The following is a 5,326-nucleotide window of genomic DNA, read 5'->3' on the forward strand; positions in this document are numbered from 1 at the left end:
AGGTGGGGGGCGGTGGCGGGGAGGAGGCGGAAATCCTCAATAAATAAATAAATTAAAAAAAAAAAAAGGAAAAAATTAAAGTAACTTCAGGTTAAGGAAAGGTCACTTTCCCACAGCTCAGTTCTCTGAGAAACCCCCACCTCCCTCTGAAAGTCACAGTTCAGGAGGGGAGCAGCTCGGGCTTTGCCATCTGCCTTCCTCGTCTGTTCTTAAAAGGTCCCCAGCAGCCACCAATGAGCTTTCTCCTCTGCCCCTTTCCCACCGAACAGAACTTAGTGTCTGGCAGTGAAGACAGTATGTGGGCACCTTCTGTTTTCCTGAGAGCTGAAGATGCAGAGCTGGCCTTTTATAGAAGCTATTCTTTAATCCGCCTCATAGGCCCTTCCTATGAGTGTCTGGTAATGCCTCTCTAGAGCTTGCTGCCACCATTCAGAGCTGTGTGTATCTATAACATCTGCTCCGGTGGCTGTGACCAAGTAAGTTTTTCAATCATGTATTTTATTTTCCTAGTACAGAGGCGTTGCACCTAAGAATTTAGCTATCTGTGGTAGGTCAACACTACCACAAATTTTTATATATTTGTAACAAAATTATTTTCTAGGAAACAAAAGACAAAATTTAAGAACAAAATGCTATACTTATTTGTATGTGTGTCTTTGTGCCCTTAGCAGCTGTCCTGGAACTTATCAGGTAGATAGGCTGGCCTTGAACTCAGAGATCCGCCTGCCTCTGCCTCCCAAGTGCTGGGATTAAAGGTGTGCGCCACCTCTGCCTGGCTTTCCTTGTAATTTTATTGCTGCTTTTCTTCCTTTTGTATTTATTTATTTTAGCTAGAGAAGAATTTCATTAAAGAGAGAAACAGTGGGGCCAACAGGCTGTAAATCCCGGCTGCTGTTGGAGGAGAGGGATGAAGAAGAGGAGGAGAAGTCTTGCCTTAGAGTTAGGGACCGAGAAAGCAGGCAGGTTAGCGGTGGAGGGTGGTGAGCCACTGCCAGGGGGCGATAGAGCAGTCCTCAGAGAAAGGGAGGGAGTACAGGACAAGTATGCTTAGGGTTTGGGCCGGTATTCAAAGAAGAAAAAGACAGAAAAAAAGAGAAAAAAATCAAAGATTGGGGGCTAGAGGGATGACCCAGTGGTTGAGAGCATATCCTGCTCTTGCTGAGGACCATAGTTCAGATCCTAGCACCTAGGTCAGGTACCTCGCAAGTGCCTGTAACTCCTGTTCTGGGGGACCCTGCCTGCCCCCTGCCCACAGATGCACCTGCATATACATAATTACAAATAAAAAAAAAAGTCTTTCTTTAAAAAAAAAAATCAGAGCCAGACAGTGGTGGTCAGGCCTTTAATTTCAGCACTCAGGAGACAGAGGCAGGTGAATCTCTGTGAGATGGAGGCCAGCCTGGTCTACAAGAGCTAGTTCCAGGACAAGCTCCAAAGCTACAGCGAAACCCTGTCTCAATAACAACAACAAAAAGCAGAGTCTCTTATGTATTTATCTTCTGTGTAGGGTGGTGGGACATTGTGCTCCCTCCCCTCTTTTGTAATAGGAGAGAGAAATGCTTGTTGGTCCAGGAATCCAGGGCCCATTGTTCTTCCTACAACTGCCAGCAAATTGTTCTAATTCCCAAATACATCCAGAACTGCCCTCACCTCTCTCCATTCTAACACCCGATGCATGCCACCAACCCCCTCCCTAACTGAGACCTTAATTGGTCCACTGGTGCACCAGTCCGGATCCCAGCAGGAAACAGGTGGCATACTCAAATGCTGTAATTTGAAGGGAAGTTAATTAAGAAGCAAGGTAGAGCTTAGGGATACCGCGGTTCCTCTGGGGGCTAGTTACAGCAGGAATCGTTAGCTTGAGGCCCCAAGGGTCTTGAGGTGAGATTGTTTACTGCCCTGGGGAGAAGTGAGTGTTTGGAAAAGCTGCCCGATAGGGATCCTGGGTAGAAAGAGGAGTTGGCAGAACAAACCCTGGGCTCTCCAGTTTCCTAGAGATGCTTCCCATCAGCCAAGCCCTGCCAGAGACTGCAGGGGGCAAGAGATAGGTGTCCACGTGCAACCTGCGAGGGTGCCTTTCCAGGGTGGGGGTGAGGGTGGCAACTGACTCCTGAGGGCTACAGACACCAGGAACAACCTGCCTGGAGTCCCGCCTCCAAATCTGCACTGAGGTAACCCTCTGAGCCGTTCTTGCTCCCCACTGCCTTCAGAAGGGACTCAGTGGTCCAGCACACGCTCCCGAGAGATTAAGGGACTCAGTGGTCCAGCACACGCTCCCGAGAGATTAAGGGATTCAGTGGTCCAGCACACGCTCCCGAGAGATTGCCCACACTTCTTCCCAACTGGGTATTCCCTGACCGGTGGACAAGGCTGGAAGCTCAGAGGAATGAGCCGCAGGGAAGGTTCACACCAACTGCAGAAGAAGAGTCAGCAAGATGGAACTGGGGAGGCAGAGCTATTCGGGAAAGCTAGGCGGCACGAAGTTCAGCAGGATCTTGACTCCTCAGACCTGCAAATGCCTGGTTGAGCTTTATTTCCTCTTTCATAAGCTACATCTATATAAAAACTGGTTTTGTTTGTTTGTTATGAACTCACAAACGTGTTTTTCTCCTTAAGTATTTTTTTTTAAATGGTAGCTCATGCTCAAGCTACCCCTTGGAGCCTGAGGGAGATTGGAAGTTCAAGGTCATTCTCTGTTACATAATGAGTTCCAGGCTAGCCTAGGCTACCGGAGACCATCTCACCACCCCCAAATATCTCTATATCTATCTATCTATCTATCTATCTATCTATCTATCTATCTATCTATCTATCTATCTATCTATCGGCCAGGAGTTTATAACGATACTTTATGTTTTAGACAGGGTCTTGTATGTGATCCTCCTGCTTCAGCCTCTTAGGACTGGGAACACAGCATCCTGGGTCATTGAGCTGCTATATTCAGATGTGCTTATAGCGATTTGTTGTTGCTGGGTTTTGTTATTTGCTTTTGAGACAGGGCCTCATGTACCCTAGCCCTCAAATATTCTTTTTTTTTTTTTTTTGGTTTTTCGAGACAGGGTTTCTCTGTGGTTTTGGAGCCTGTCCTGGAACTAGCTCTTGTAGACCAGGCTGGTCTCGAACTCACAGAGATCCGCCTGCCTCTGCCTCCCGAGTGCTGGGATTAAAGGCGTGCGCCACCATCGCCCGGCTTCAAATATTCATTTTTCAAAACGTGCATACACACAAGGGTCAGGGGACACGCGAGTGTCACAACACATGCATGGCGGTCAGAGGACAACTGTCAGGAGTTAGTCCCCCTTCTGCCATGTGGGTCCCGCATAGCAAACTCACTGTCAGGGTGGCAGCAGGCACCTTCACCAGGGAGCCATCTCACAAGCTCTTATTTTCCCAGTTACTTTTCCAGTTTTCCTGCCTCCACCTCCCCAATGCTGCGATTACAAATGCGTGCGTGGACCTTTCTGAGGCGTGATGGTGTGCGCCGTGGAGCTCTGCTCGGCCTGCTCCCGTCCTGACTCACCGCTGTTCGCTCCCCGCCGAGGAACAAGTCGGTCGGTCAGGAAGCCCGCACCGCAGCCATGGCTTTCAAAGACACCCGGAAGACGCCCGTGGAGTCCGAGGTGGCGATCCCCACGCTCACCAGCCGCAACGTGAAGTCGCTGGAGAAGGTGTGTGCCGACCTGATCAGAGGCGCCAAGGAGAAGAACCTGAAATTGAAGGGGTCGGTGCGCATGCCCACCAAGACCCTGAGGATCACTACAAGAAAAACACCTTGTGGTGAAGGCTCCAAGACGGGGGATCGTTTCCAAACGAGAATCCACAAGCGCCTCAATGACCCCCGAGATAGTTAAGCAGATTACATCCATCAGTACTGAGCCGGGCGTGGAGGTTGAAGTCGCCATTGCAGATGCCTAAGTCAACTGTTTTAATAAATAGACTTAATCGGTTAAAAAAAAACAAAAAAACAAATGGGTGTGTGGTGTCTGGCTTCTGCAGTCCCAAGGGCTATATGCATGCTAGGCAGGCCTGCTCTGAAGGAACCGCAGCCCAGCCCCGTTCATAATGATTTCATTTTACACAAAGCTCATTGGTTATTTATTTATGTATTTATTTATTTTCAGCGTTGTGCATAAGTATATGCATATGTGTATGCACAGCCTGGGGGGACCTGAGGAGGGCAGAGAAGGCATCAAGTCCCCTCATTTGTCACTTTTAATATATGGTAATGGGGACGGGACTAGAGAGACTTCGCTGCTCTTCCAGAAGATCCGAGTTTGGTTCCCAGCATCCATATAGGTGACCCAGAGCCACCTGTAACTCCTGCTCCAGGGGTGTCCTCTTCTGCCTCACCAGGCATCTTCCAGTATGTGCGCCTGCACATGTGTGCATACATGAACACAGGCACATATACACATATATAAAAATAAAAAGCCAGGATGGTCAAGGGGGCAGAGGCAGGTGGATCTCTATGAATTCAAGGTCAGCCAACCAGGTTAACACAGCAAGACTGTCAAAAAAACATAAAATAAAATAAAATAAAATAGGAATTCTGATGTTGTTAACTCCTAATAAGAAATCTAGCCAGCCAGTGTTGTGTGCACACCTTCAATCTCAGCATTTTGGAGGCAGAGGCAGGCAGTTCTCTGTGAGATCAAAGCCAACTGGTCTCAAAAGCAAGTTTCAGAGCAGCCAGGGCTACATAGTGAGATCCTGTTTTAAAACAAAACAAAAATGCCGGCAGTGGCGCATGCCTTTAATCCCAGCACTCAGGAGGCAGAGGCAGGCAGATCTCTGTGAGTTCGAGGCCAGCCTGGTTTACAGAGCGAGTTCCGGGACAGGCTCCAAAGCTACACCAAGAAGCCCTGTCCTGAAAAACCAACCAAACAAAACAAAACCAAAACAAACAGAAATCTATGCAGTCAATCACTTCTCGGTCTTTTGGCTAAGGGGATGTGACAAAATGGAGTCAGCCCTTGTCAGTGACCGCCCAGTCCTCCTGAAGCAGGTGAGGAACAGACACGAAGCTCTTTTTGTTTGGCGGAGGTAGTGTGCTGTGGATCCTACCCAGGGCCTTACATGGGCTGGAAAGAGGCTCTTCCGCTGAGGCGAGGCAGTGTCAACTCTGCCGGGAAACTTTGTAACGCATGCATGAGTCAAGCTGGCAACACCGAATCCAACGCTCAGTGTTTCCGTCACCCAAAGATAAGCCTCCGATGTGCCAGGGGAAATTCTGAAATATTCTGCCAGGTTGAAACTGAGCGACACACAAAGATGTGATAAGAAACCCACGATGGGACTCTACCTAAAGGTCTGTCACCAGATCCCT

General features: G+C 48.6%; 1 pseudogene; it reads left to right on the forward strand.

Annotated features, from left to right (window-relative positions):
- The first annotated feature begins 3,557 nt into the window (after nucleotides 1–3,557).
- LOC101998985 lies at nucleotides 3,558–3,915 on the forward strand (annotated as a pseudogene).
- The last annotated feature ends 1,411 nt before the right edge of the window (nucleotides 3,916–5,326 follow it).

Source organism: Microtus ochrogaster, chromosome 22 (genome assembly GCF_000317375.1).
Source record: "Microtus ochrogaster isolate Prairie Vole_2 chromosome 22, MicOch1.0, whole genome shotgun sequence".
NCBI lineage: Eukaryota > Metazoa > Chordata > Mammalia > Rodentia > Cricetidae > Microtus > Microtus ochrogaster.